Below are 13,539 nucleotides of genomic sequence, written 5' to 3'. Positions count from 1 at the left end.
AACGATAATCTCTTTTAGACTGATGAGTGCATGTGAATTTGGAGGAGGACACACCAGAGCCGTAGGATGGAGAACTATAGGAATGGTGAAATCTCAACAGAAACTGTGGAACTCCTCCTGGAGCCTGTTTGTACCACTGAGCCTCACTATTCTCCACATGTCCCAGGTTGCAGTCCATGGAGACGCTCTGTCCTCTCCTCACCGTCACATCTGGAGGCTCCTGAGTCAGCCGCGTCACAGCGCTCACACCTGGAACGAGAACAAGAGCTGAAGTGAGGAGAGAGAGTGGGAGTGAGCGGAGAGCAGCAGGGACAGCAGCCTCCTTACATGTGAGAGCACAGCCCAGAGTGCACAGGCTCCACAGCATGTTGTCAGGGAATGTACTCATGAGTCGCCGGGCGGCTTATAAAGACAGAGAGGAGACGCAGGAGGAGGGACTCAGCACTCAGCACCAACACTGCACCTCATCCTGTCTGAGGATATCTGCCATGTCGCCTCAGAGCCAAGATCAGACTCAGAATGATTAAGCAACTTTTAGAGTTTTAGAGATGAACCAATATCTATGTTTGCTTTAGAACTTGGGTGGTTTCCTTTGGGTTTCTGCGGTTTTCCGCATCAACACAAAACACGTACAATAGGTTCACGTTCCAGCTATATCTACTGTTGTCCGTGACGCTAACTGCAGGTCTGCTGACAGGTCGCCCAAGCACTGAAGGACAGGTCAAATGCAGAGAACAGGTTTCCACACGGGGACAATAAAGTCCTTTAACTTAATCTGGTCTAAGTCTGAGAGCAACATCATAAAAACTAAAAACATTTCTGTTCTTACACTACAAATGTCTTCTACAAACAGGTAATGGTCGTAAACACGGCTCAACCCACAATGGATGACATTAAGAGGTGCGTCTGAAGGTTTTACCATGGTCTTCACAGTCCTGACATAGACATTGTTGCAGATCTGAAAAAAAAAAAAACTGCTGCTCTTTACTTCAACAAACAAAAAATCCTTACTCATCCGGCTATAACTGTAAATGGCAAAACAATCCTAAATGTGACAGAGCACAAATATCTAGGTCTCACACTCGACCCCTTCCTTAACTTTGATGAACATATAATAAAACCTTAAAGCTTAATTTAGCCACTTTCAAAAGCAGAAGAAACTCCCTCTCAGTTGAAGCAGCCGAAAGTTTCCTTAACGCTATACGAGCGATCGCGATGTCGTCACATCCGGGGGCCGTGGTAGGCATTTTACGTTTTAAACTAAATGATAAGAATCCCATGATCGGCAAAAACAATGTTCATAAACAGGGCATCGCTTCCCTTACGCTAAAACATATCGATCATTTTATAAAACCGTGTTAGAGGCCTGGATACATCAGCTGTTGCCGACCATTCACCAAAACATCCTGTGAAAAAAAGTAAACAATAAAAGCGATCGCTCGTATGGTTCTGTCCAACTTCTCCTACTGCATCACCAGCTGGTCCCAAGCAAACAAAACCAGCCTAAAGAAACTAGAATCTCTACAAACATGCTCTGAAAATCTTAAAATCAAAACCACCACTGTCACATTCTGAGCAAATATGAAATGCTTCACTTCAATAACTTTGTTTCTCTCTGATTTTCTCTTTGAGTGTCCATAACCCGGCCCCACCTCCACTCAAAGAATTCCTTCATCAGGCAGCAGATACAGCAACAAGAGTAACTAGAACAACCTCCAGGGGGCAGTGTAGTTTTCCCAGACACAAGTCCGCCTTTGCACAGTCTGCGTTCTCTTACACAGCATAAAGACATGGAACGAGCTCCCCACTGAAATATTGAGCTAAGATGATCTCTGTATGGCCTGAATAAACAATAAAATAACAAGATGTTTATATTTTGTAAGGTTTGAGAGTCTGTTTACATGATGACTGTGTGTGGTAATTGTCGTAGGACTGGATGGCCCAGAATTTTCTAAAACTTAATGAATCTAAAACAGAAATTGTTGTTTTTGGAAATTTGCCCGACGCTTCTGTTCTCTTACTGTCACCAGTCAGCCAGGACCCTTGGCGTGGTTCTAGATGGATCCTTTAAGATGGAAAAGCAAATAGGCTCAGTAGTAAAGTCTAGTTTTTACCAACTGCGTCTTTTGAGTAAAATTAAGCCGTATTTGCCACATTCTGATCTGGAGCGTGTGATCCATGCCTTTATAATGTGCCGCTTGGGTTATTGTAACTCGTTGTATTGTGGGCTGGACCAAAGCTCGATCCATCGCCTGCAGTTGGTACAGAACGCTGCAGCGCGTCTGCTCACTGGTACCAAAAAGTTTGAACATATAAGCCCTGTGTTGGCCTCTCTACATTGGCTCCCTGTTAAACATAGAATTAACTTTAAAATGTTGTTGTTGGTGTTTAAGTGTTTGAATGGGATGGCTCCACCAGACCTTTCTGAGCTTCTGTCTGTCCATACTCCAACCAGAACATTGAGGTCAGCCAACAAATTCTGTTAGACAAACCGAGGTCACGAAAGTCAACCAGAGGGGACCGGGCTTTCGCAGTTGCGGCTCCGACACTTTGGAACTGTCTTCCCTTAAATATTAGGGCAGCCCAGTCTTAAAACATGTTTAAGTCCTTGTTGAAGACCCACTTGTTTGTGAAGACTATTTTAAATTTGAATAGTGTATTTTATATATATATATGTATTTTTGTGTACAGCACTTTTAAATGTGCTTTATAAATGAACTTGACCTTGACCTTGACCTAGTCTATTTTATGAACATGAAAAGGAATGATTATTATTGAATAAGCCTTACATAAGGCCATAGAGCTGACATCATGTGGAAAACAAGCTGATAATTCATTTTAATGGACTCATATAGAGTTACTACACTTTTTCAGAAGATGAATATTGAAAGAAATGGCTTGCCACCCTCTGAAAACGGTTCCACGACAGACTTTTGGGTCTTGACTCACCAGTTAAGGTCCACTGGTTTGAAGCATCTTCCCATTGAAAAACAAATACAAGTATGAAATTGTACAAGGATGTCTCATAAGCTGAGGGAGAGTTGAAACAGCAGTTTCCTGAAACAGGGACCAGATGCACAGGTGCATCTTGGGTAAGAACAGGGCGACAACAGAGAAGTGCTGCTTCACTGATCAACCACCAACAGACTCTAAAGTTACTTTAGTGACAAGCCAGAAACACGTCTTCTCTGCACCAGTGGAGCTCAGCACTAACTGTGGTTCTGTGAACTTCCCACACTCTTTTCTCTTTGACGTTTGGTTTGTGTGAATCTGTTTTACTGAGTGACGACTGATATTGATACAATTTGGTTTTGAAATGATACATTTGAGAAAAGGCTCTCCCCAAGGCACTGTTTTGGCCCCACTCCTGTTCACTGCTAATAGATGTCTCACATTAATAACTTTATATTATATGCACTTATGGTATAAATAAAGTAGCTTTAGACGAGGACAAGCCGACCTGCACAGGTGCATCTTGGGAAAAGAGGAGAGAAAGAAGGAGCTGCTTCACTGATCAACCATCAACTTTCAGTTTCACTGCACTCATTTAACTTTTGGCGGTTCTTTTATTCATGAACAATAACGATCTCATGGTGCAGGCTTTTTATAAATGCTCCTGCAGCTCAGCAATAGGCCCAGGAGCTTGTATTTATTAAAGACAAATAAACTCTAATGTCAAAGTTAGAATATTGCGATGTCCCTGTGTCACTGAATACTATAAATTACTTCACTTCTTTCACTTCTTTTAGGCTTTTAAAACATGTAAAAACTTCCTACTTCACCTCCAGGAAAAAAAATATAAGTTATATTAATAAAAACACATTCATTCATTTCATGCAGAGTTTATTTTTGAAAGTGAATCCACACATTTCATTACAGACACAAAGCAGATGCAGCGACTGATGATTCAGAGGCTGATATTGGAAGTGTTGGACTCCTCTGTGCTGCTCTAGTCTGAGTCACACACACCCGCCCATGATGGTCCTGTTGGTCTGTGAGTGAGAGCCCTGGGACACTCGGCATGTGTACCGCCGCTGGCCTGAGCTCCAGTGGCACGTGGGGATGGACAGGGAGCTGCTCATGTGAAACCTGCGCTCCGGTCCCAGGACGGCGGTGCTGCTCTGGACCCCACTGCTCACTGGACTCCCATCAGCCAACCAGCTCACCTGAGCAGAGGGCCCCGCCTGAGAGGACACACAGAGCAGAGACACTGTGGGAGACTGGAGCTGTGCGGGGGACGGAGGGAACACTGTCACCACTGGAGGAGGAGCCGAATCGTCTGGAACAACAAAACACAAAGATGTCAGTGGAAATATTAGTGTTTATCCAGACAAAGTGTGGGGAAACTGTCGGCAGGAAACCAGTGTGAGCAGTGTGCAATAATCACACATGTTACTTTTAGCTTCTGTTTAATTATTCTGACACCACTGATACATCTATTCATAGGTTTTTTTCTAGTAAATATGTATGTTTTATTGTTGTGCTTGATGTCCCTCATGCAATGTTAAGATTTGTTCTTGTTTTTCCATCCTCAAACACAGATGTTTAGTGTGAATTTTCCTCTATGAGTTAACATTCGGAAATGATTCGGTTTTACAAATACTGTCTCTCTAACACTGTCTTGCCTCGTCCTAAACACTTCCACAGATTCACTCTGATGCCTAAACTCACAAAATAAAGTGAACGATTCAGTAACAATGGAGCAATGCAGTTGTTTAGGTTTTTTACGACTGTAACAAGCATTTTGGTCCTCTTGCTATACTAGGTAAAAATGACCTCATTGTGAAAAAAATGTGTCAGGGCTTTAGTTTGAAGCCTCAAGGTTCAGAAAAGATGCAGAAATTTGGAATTACATTTTGAATCCGTTTTATAGAAGAGGTTTGAAAAATAGTGATCACAATGTGAGTCTGTGGAGTCAAAGGGCCGACAGCGGCAACACATTTGACTTCATGGAGTTATTAAAAAGTTCAAACATATAATACTTTAATATGAAAAGAGGAGAGTTAGACCGTCAAAATAAAATAAAAGTTTAAAATATCAATCCTTCAGTTTTCTTTTTATAGCTATTGAAATGTATCTATGGAGCCCTGGATAATAAATACTTTTATCATACAATAGTTTTTAAAGAGTTTGGTTTAAATGCACAGATAATCACACACATGAAATAATTTCAAACTTCATTCCATTGATTCTAAAATATCACTAAAGTGGGTTGTTAAAATAGGATTAAATTAAAAGAAATAACTCTCTAAAAATGTTAATCAAATGTTTGTTGCAACATAAATAAAAATAACCATATAAATCAGAGGGTGGAGAGTCTTACCTGTGACCCAGAGCTGGGAGCCTGGGCCGAATACCACAGTGCTTCAGTTTGTAGAAACACTCGTACAAAAACCTCCTCACTCTCACTGACGAGGACAGAGACACTCTCACTTCCTGTGGACACTCAGCACATGTCCAGCCCCTTCATCTGTGTCCCTCTGGTCCATGAGAGACCTGAGGAGGTCATCAGGAGGTCATCAGGAGGTCATCAGGAGGTCATCAGGAGGACAGAGGACACCAGGACGGAGCTGTGAGGAGACGACAGACAGAGACAGAGAGCAGGAGAAGAGGAAGTGAGGAGCTTAGGTTTTTGTCACACTCTATATCACTGTGATACGAACTCCTTAACAGAGACGTCCAATGTCTTACAGTAATAAACTCCAGAGTCTCCTTGGTCCACATTGTTGATGGTCAAACGATAATCTCTTTTAGACTGATGAGTGCATGTGAATTTGGAGGAGGACACACCAGAGCCGTAGGTTGGAGAGCTATAGGAATGGTAAAATCTCAACAGAAACTGTGGAACTCCTCCTGGAGCCTGTTTGTACCACTGAGCCTCACTATCCTCCACATGTCCCAGGTTGCAGTCCATGGAGACGCTCTGTCCTCTCCTCACCGTCACATCTGGAGGCTCCTGAGTCAGCCGCGTCACAGCGCTCACACCTGGAACGAGAACAAGAGCTGAAGTGAGGAGAGAGAGTGGGAGTGAGCGGAGAGCAGCAGGGACAGCAGCCTCCTTACATGTGAGAGCACAGCCCAGAGTGCACAGGCTCCACAGCATGTTGTCAGGGAATGTACTCATGAGTCGCCGGGCGGCTTATAAAGACAGAGAGGAGACGCAGGAGGAGGGACTCAGCACTCAGCACCAACACTGCACCTCATCCTGTCTGAGGATATCTGCCATGTCGCCTCAGAGCCAAGATCAGACTCAGAATGATTAAGCAACTTTTAGACTCGGGTTTTAGAGATGAACCAAAATCTACCCACAACATTATTGCAGATCTGAAAAAACAAACAAAAAACTGCTGCTATTTACTGTAACAACCAAAAAATCCTTACTCATCCGACTATAACTGTAAATGGCAAAACAATCCTAAATGGGACAGAGCACAAATATCTAGGTCTCACACTCGACCCCTTCCTTAACTTTGATGAACATATAATAAAACCTTAAAGTTTAATTTGGCCACTTTCAAAAGCAGAAGAAACTCCCTCTCAGTTGAAGCAGCCGAAAGTTTCCTTAACGCTATACGAGCGATCGCGATGTCGTCACATCCGGGGGCCGTGGTCGGCATTTTACGTTTTAAACAAAATGATAAGAATCCCATGATCGGCAAAAACAATGTTCATAAACAGGGCACTGCTTCCCTTGTGCTAAAACATATCAATCATTTTATAAAACCGTGTTAGAGGCCTGGACACATCAGCTGTTGCCGACCATTCAACAAAACATCTTGTGAAAAAAGTCAAGAAGAACAGCGATCGCTCGTATGGTTCTGTCCAACTTCTCCTACTGCATTACCAGCTGGTCCTAAGCAAACAAAACCAGCCTAAAGAAACTAGAATCTCTACAAACATGCTCTGAAAATCTTAAAATCAACACCACCACTGTCACATTCTGAGCAAATATGAAATGCTTCACTTCAATAACTTTATTTCTCTCTGATTTTCTCTTTGAGTGTCCATAACCTGGCCCCACCTCCACTCAAAGAATTCCTTCATCAGGCAGCAGATACAGCAACAAGGGTAACTAGAACAACCTGCAGGGGGCAGTGTAGTCTTCCCAGACACAAGTCCGCCTTTGCACAGTCTGCATTCTCTTACACAGCATAAAGACATGGAACGAGCTCCCCACTGAAATATTGAGCTTAGATGATCTCAGAGCCTTCACTAAAGGAGTGAAAGTATGGTTCATGAACAACCAGAGATGTGAGCATTCATTTCATTAAATTAACTGTATGGCCTAAAATGTAATCTAAAGATAAAGAACATGCTCGAAAGTTCTTTTACCGGGACAGGATGTTTATATGTTGTAATGTTTGAGAGTCTGTTTACGTGATGACTGTGTGTGGTAATTGTAGTCTATTTTATGAACATGAAAAGGAATGATGTGTCTTAGAAAACCACATGGGGTCACTGTGCATATAGCCCATTAAAATGCAACCTACAGCCTTCTGTTACATTGTAGATGTAGTATGTTTTAGCTTCTTGCATTGATACTGTAAAAAGGTCTTCAGCCAAGGACTCTTCGAAGTATGCAGGCAGTCTCGGAGCCCTTTCTTAGCCGTTCCTAAAGCTCCGAATACTATTGGCATAATTTGAGTTTTGGTGTTCCACATGCGCTTGATTTCAATCTCCAGATCTCGATACTTTGTGATTTTCTCCGCTTCTTTCTTTAACATGTTTTTGTCATCTGGGATCGTCACATCAAACAAATAGCACATTTTGTTGTTCTTGTCATGGAGCACAGTGTCTGGTCGATTTGCCGTGATAGTACGGTCTGTAGGGATGGTCATGTCCCACATGAGCACACAGTCACCATTGTCTACCACTTTTTCAGTTTGATGTTCATACCACTTCTCATTTGTCCCTGAACCCATTCTTTGCCATAGTGCCCAATGGAGGTTGGTTCCAACCTTGTTGTGTCTGTCCAGAATCTCTTTTTTAGCCAAGATTTTGCAGCCAGAAACTCTATGACTGATGGTCTCTTCTGCCTCTCCACACATGCGACATGTGCTGCTGACCTGCACGCCCATCACGTTCTTCTGGTGGTATCGGGTATTTAGAGCTTGGTCCTGTGCAGCTATAACTAGGCTCTCAGTTTCACATTTGAGTCCTGCACTCCACAGTCAAGAGTATGCGAGTTCTGTATCCACATAACGCTCTTCAGCATGTTTGGCAAATCGGCCATGCAGGGGCTTGTTCTTGTAGCGTTTCACTCTAGCTGCCATTATATTACCTTTGAGCAGAACCTTCGTTTTCTCAGCAGTGTTGTTTGATCTTGTGGGCACATCGTACTTGACTTTGATTTCATGCCCTCTTTGAATCATGGACTTGCGCTGTACTTGAACCTTTTTTTTATTTTTATTTTTATTTTATTTTATTTTTTTATTTAATAACTGTGCATGTGGACAATATTATGCCGTGGGGGCATAAGAACAACACAAGGAAAAAGACGCACTTTGGTACAAAAACAAGATACAGACATAACAAAAACACACACAGATAACAGACAGCGAGGGGTAACAGAGAGCCGAGTAAAGCATACAGAAGAGACAGATAATACGTAACCACAAAGGGACAACAGCAAACAGATGAGGGACGCTAGGAAAAACAATACAAGAATACAGAAATACAAAAATACAAAATAGAGCAGTAGAGCAATGGAGCAGTAGGAGCCATGACAACCATGAGGTGGCAAGCAGTGTTAAATTTTAGTTTTGGTCTTAGTCTTTTGACTAAAATGTAACATCATTTTAGTCGATATTTAGTGGAAGAAATCTTTTCAATTTTAGTCTAGTTTTAGTCGACTAGAATTGCATGTCAATTCAGTCTACCAAATTTGACAAATTTAGCCGACTTTGCACCTATAATATCCATTATACTCATATTCAATCTTGTCCCTCTGCTTCATGGAGCCGCCGCCACCTGAATAAAGAGGATATTAAGAATGAAATTACAGATCAGAAGGACGGACAAAGGAAAAACACAGCGACAGAACGGTAAAGGAAGGGACAGCCCTTTTACCCAGTTCTGATTCACTCTGCGATACCATACTTTTGGCAGACAGTCATTGCTTTCACTGCTTTTTTATGTTCAGAGTATTTAGCAGTGCTAATATATTGTTCCAAATCCTTTTTAAACACAAGAAACAGAGGTTTTGAGTTGGAGAATTTAGCCCTATGAATATGAAATCTCGCAAGAATAATGATGAGATTGATCATGAACACCTCATTGAGAGAGGTTTTATCCGCTCGGTAGCCAAATATAACATATTTATAGTACAGCACAAACGAGGGGATGACGTGAGTGCAGACAAGCGCCTTAACCTCCTTCCAGAAAGCCTTGGTGACAGAGCAGGACCAGAATAAGTGTGACACTGTTTCAGGGCAGCTCTTACAGAACGTACAATTTACATCGATATCTTTTTTAAATTTAGTAAAAAATTGGTTCACTGGGTAGAATCGATGCAGCAATTTGTAAGAAATCTCCTTGACTTTATTGGTTAAAAAAAATTCCTGTGGCAAGGTCCACACATAGCGCCATTCAGCATCAGGGACAAACCTGGCCCAGTACGAGATCGCTGCTGGGGAAGTTGAGATGGTTTCCTGGAACAGAGCTCTTATTCTGCCATTTCTGCCATTTTCTACAGATGAGAAACAGATTTTACCGACATATGTTTGGGTAGGGTTCGTGGGTGGCACTGATACTGGGGCCTGAACATTTGAACTTTTACATAACATCTGCAAACCGGAGGGAATTGCATCAAACACAATAGCATATTCTCGTGGGGGAACTGGTATTTGGAACCTTTCCAGAAATTCTGTATACTCATATAAGGCACCGTTGTTGTTAAAGAGTTGACTAATTAGAGTAATGCCATTACTGAACCAGTGTTCAAAAAATAGGGATTTGTTTTTAAAGACAATGTGCCTATTATTCCAAATATAGCACGAATGTGGCGAGAAATTATGTTTGTAGATCAATGCCCAAGAAAGCAGAGCCTGCTGGTGGAATGTAGACAGTTTAGTCGGAATTTTCTGAATGCTGTAGTCGCAGAGTAGAACAAATTTTAAACCCAGGCCATTGAGTGGGCTATTCTTAATCTGGAAGTTAAGGAATTGCACAGCTATAAGGAAGAGGTAAGGAGACAAGGGGCAACCTTGGCGGACTCCACGATTCAGTGTGAATCTTGGAGACGTACCATGGCTTAATTTGATGGAGCTGTTACTGCCAGTGTATAATGTTTTAATGGCTTTGAGGCAGAGATCCCCAAACCCAAACCTTTGCATAGCTTGTAACATAAATTCATATTCCAGTGAGTCAAAGGCTTTTTAGAAGTCCAGAAAGAGGATCAAACTGTCATCTTGTACCAGCTCACTGTAGTCAAGTATGTCCAGGACAAGTCTTAAGTTGTTAGATATACGTCTATTTTGCATAAACCCTGACTGGCACTCATCAATGATCTTCGGTAAAATCATCTTGATTCTAGAGGCAAAGATTGAAGCGAGAATTTTGTAGTCATTATTAAGTAATGAGATGGGGCGCCAGTTGTCAAGTAACATGGGATCTTTTTTTGCTTTTGGTATGAGAGTTATCAGACCTTGACTCAGTGTAGCGGGAAGTGAACCTCTTTCTATCGACTCCTCAAACACCTTCATCAAAAAGTTACTTAAATTGGTTGAAAATGTCTTATAAAATTCAGATGTTAAGCCATCGTTTCCTGGAGATTTATTTGATTTCAGTGATTTAATTGCGTCCTCTACTTCTTTCACATCCATAAGACTATCACAGCGTTTTTTGTCCAATTCTGGAAGCTGTTCTGGAGTTGGCAGTGTGGAGAAAAAGGCATTAGCTGACTGTTGGCAAAAAGTAGAGGCATAAAGGTTACTGTAAAATTGGGCACAGTAGTTAGAGATAGCCTTTTGATCGGCAGTAACAGCACCATCTATTGACAGCTTTTTAATGGCATTTTTATTGGCTTGTTGTCGCTCTAGTCTAAAAAAGTAGGCAGAGTTCTGCTCACCCTCTTCAATCCACTGTCTGCGTGATCTCACATACGCCCCTTTGGCTTTTTGTTTGAATATCTCGTCCAACCTATGCTGCAGCTCATTGAGCTCAATTTTTTCGGGCTCCGTAATATCATTAATCGATTTCGACAGGAGAGAGGTAATTTTAAGAATTATATCATTTTCAGTTTCCCTTTTTCTCCTTGCTACATCACTGCTAAATTTGCGGAGATATTTGGCAGCCTCAAATTTAAAGAGCTCCCAGTTAAGACTGTAGTTTTCTTGTTCTCGTGCTTTCCCCCCAAATTCTTCTATCAAATTAGAGATTCTAGTAACCACCTCCTCACACTCTAAGATTAAATTGTTTAGTTTCCAGTATGAGGTTTTGGGATGATTCTCTGAGGGACAGATGCTGAGACTTATTGTCTTGTGGTCAGTCAGTGGGGCAGGTATTATCTCCGATCTTGTGTTGTTCAGACTATTCGATACTAACCAGTAATCGATCCGGGATTGCCTCGATAGATTTTTGTTTGCCCATGTATATGACTTCAGTAATGGATGGCTATCTCTCCAGGAATCAGTCAACCCAATTTTTTGAGCCAAGGCCTTCACAAAAGCACCCGAAGAGTCTGATCTTTTGGGGGGCCATCTATCCAGATTATTATCTAAGACAACATTGAAGTCGCCTCCCATTATGATAAAGGACATGGGATATTTTTTAACCCATAAGGACAGTCGGTTTTCTAGGTTGTTGAATAACTGTCTGTTGTCATTCTGGTCATTGAACCCATAGACATTTGTCATAATGTAATGGTCATTATCTTTTTCCAAGATTAGGATAATGTAACGGCCAGCCTTATCAATATCAGAGTGTAAGATTTTGCCATTGTAACGATTTCTTAGGATACCGACGCCCGCTGACCGCTCAGTGCCGTGGGCAAACCAGACGTCACCCCCCCATTGGGATCTCCAAAAGCTCTGAACTGACTCTGTTGAATGACATTCTTGTATAAAACAGAAATCAGAATTATGCTGTTTGCACTATAAAAAAATAGCTTTACGCTTCATTAGATTCCTCAACCCTCTCGCATTTAATGAGATAATAGACAAAGACATGTACCACACAGCCAAAAATCAAAACAAACACACAAAAAGGTGTTAAACCAACCCCCACTTTGGTGTAACACTGAAAAAACCAAGTCTCTTTATGGCCTCAAAGAGGGGACATAAGAGACCATGAGCCGCAAACCTTGTGTAGTCTCCTAGGCAGTTGAACAAAAAGTGTTTAACAGAAAGTGACCTGCTATATATGACAGGTAGCTATTCATAAGTTTAAGTTCATAGGTTTTGTCAAATACTAATAACCTTAGCATTGAGCCTGACATATTGTGTTGAGCAGTAGGCCATAGCATATGTCACAAAACAGCCTATGTTAACCGTATAGTTACCCATTCCCATGTTGCGAGTGATCAGGTGGGAAGATTTCTTTCCCGTTAACAAATGCTCGGCCGCCGGCGAAGTGCGCCGAACGGCCTTCCTTACGTGCTTTGTCCACAGCAGGGTAAAGGAGCCGCCGGTTCTCCCTCTCTTCTGGAGACAGGTCCTCCGCGAATTTCAGATGTCTGTTCATCAGTAGAGTTGAGTCTCTGCCTGCACGTCAGATAGCGTCTCTGTAGTTGCGATGGGAAAACCGCATGATGACTGGTCTGGGCCGCGTGCTGTCCGTCTTCTTAGGGCCAAGTCTCTCAGGAGTCTGATGAGGCGCCCATCAGACTGCTCCAGGTATTCACACAGCCCTGCTATAGCAGCCTCTTCAGCTGTTTCAAGCTGTAGCAGACCTCGGCCTCCCAGCCGGCGTGAGATGTACAACCGGTCTACATCCGCTTGGGTGAAGAAGTCCACGCATTGTTAGCAGTTTCCTGGTTTTACTATCCATATTCTTCACATCCTGCTTTGTCCAAGGTACTATACCAAAGCTATAGGCTCCGACTTGAGGACTATTCTGATTCGCCGATAGTATTCCTTTATTATGATTATTGTTATTATTATTATTATTATTATTACTTGTATTTTTATGTGTGAGCGGCGATGATTTGCTTTCAGCGCAGAGGGAGGTGCGAGCGGATTCAAGGCTTGCACTGCTTCTCTTCCTCGATTTGAGCGTCATTTCAGAGATGCCTCTGGTCCCAATAAGTTTATGAATGATAAACTGTCCCTGTTTACTCATAAACAGACTACAGTTGCGTAAACACATCGACTCACGGGGCTCAGTCGGACGGGGCTCAGTCGGCCCAGCGTGTGTGACTGGGAGGAATGACAGCAGTGCTGAGCCAAAAGAGGGTCAGATCGTAGTTTACTTTATGCCCTCGAAGTATTTTACAACAGACCGTTTTTTCTAAGATTTATTTTAGTCGTGCCAGCTCCCAGTTTGGGCTGCGCCATTGAGACAAAGAGCCACTACAATGAGGCTGAAGAGCTGGGATGAAAA

Source organism: Gobius niger (assembly GCF_951799975.1).
Source record: "Gobius niger genome assembly, chromosome: 8".
NCBI classification, from domain to species: domain Eukaryota; kingdom Metazoa; phylum Chordata; class Actinopteri; order Gobiiformes; family Gobiidae; genus Gobius; species Gobius niger.
The sequence above is the reverse complement of the archived record's forward strand: the minus strand, read 5'-3'. Positions refer to the sequence as shown.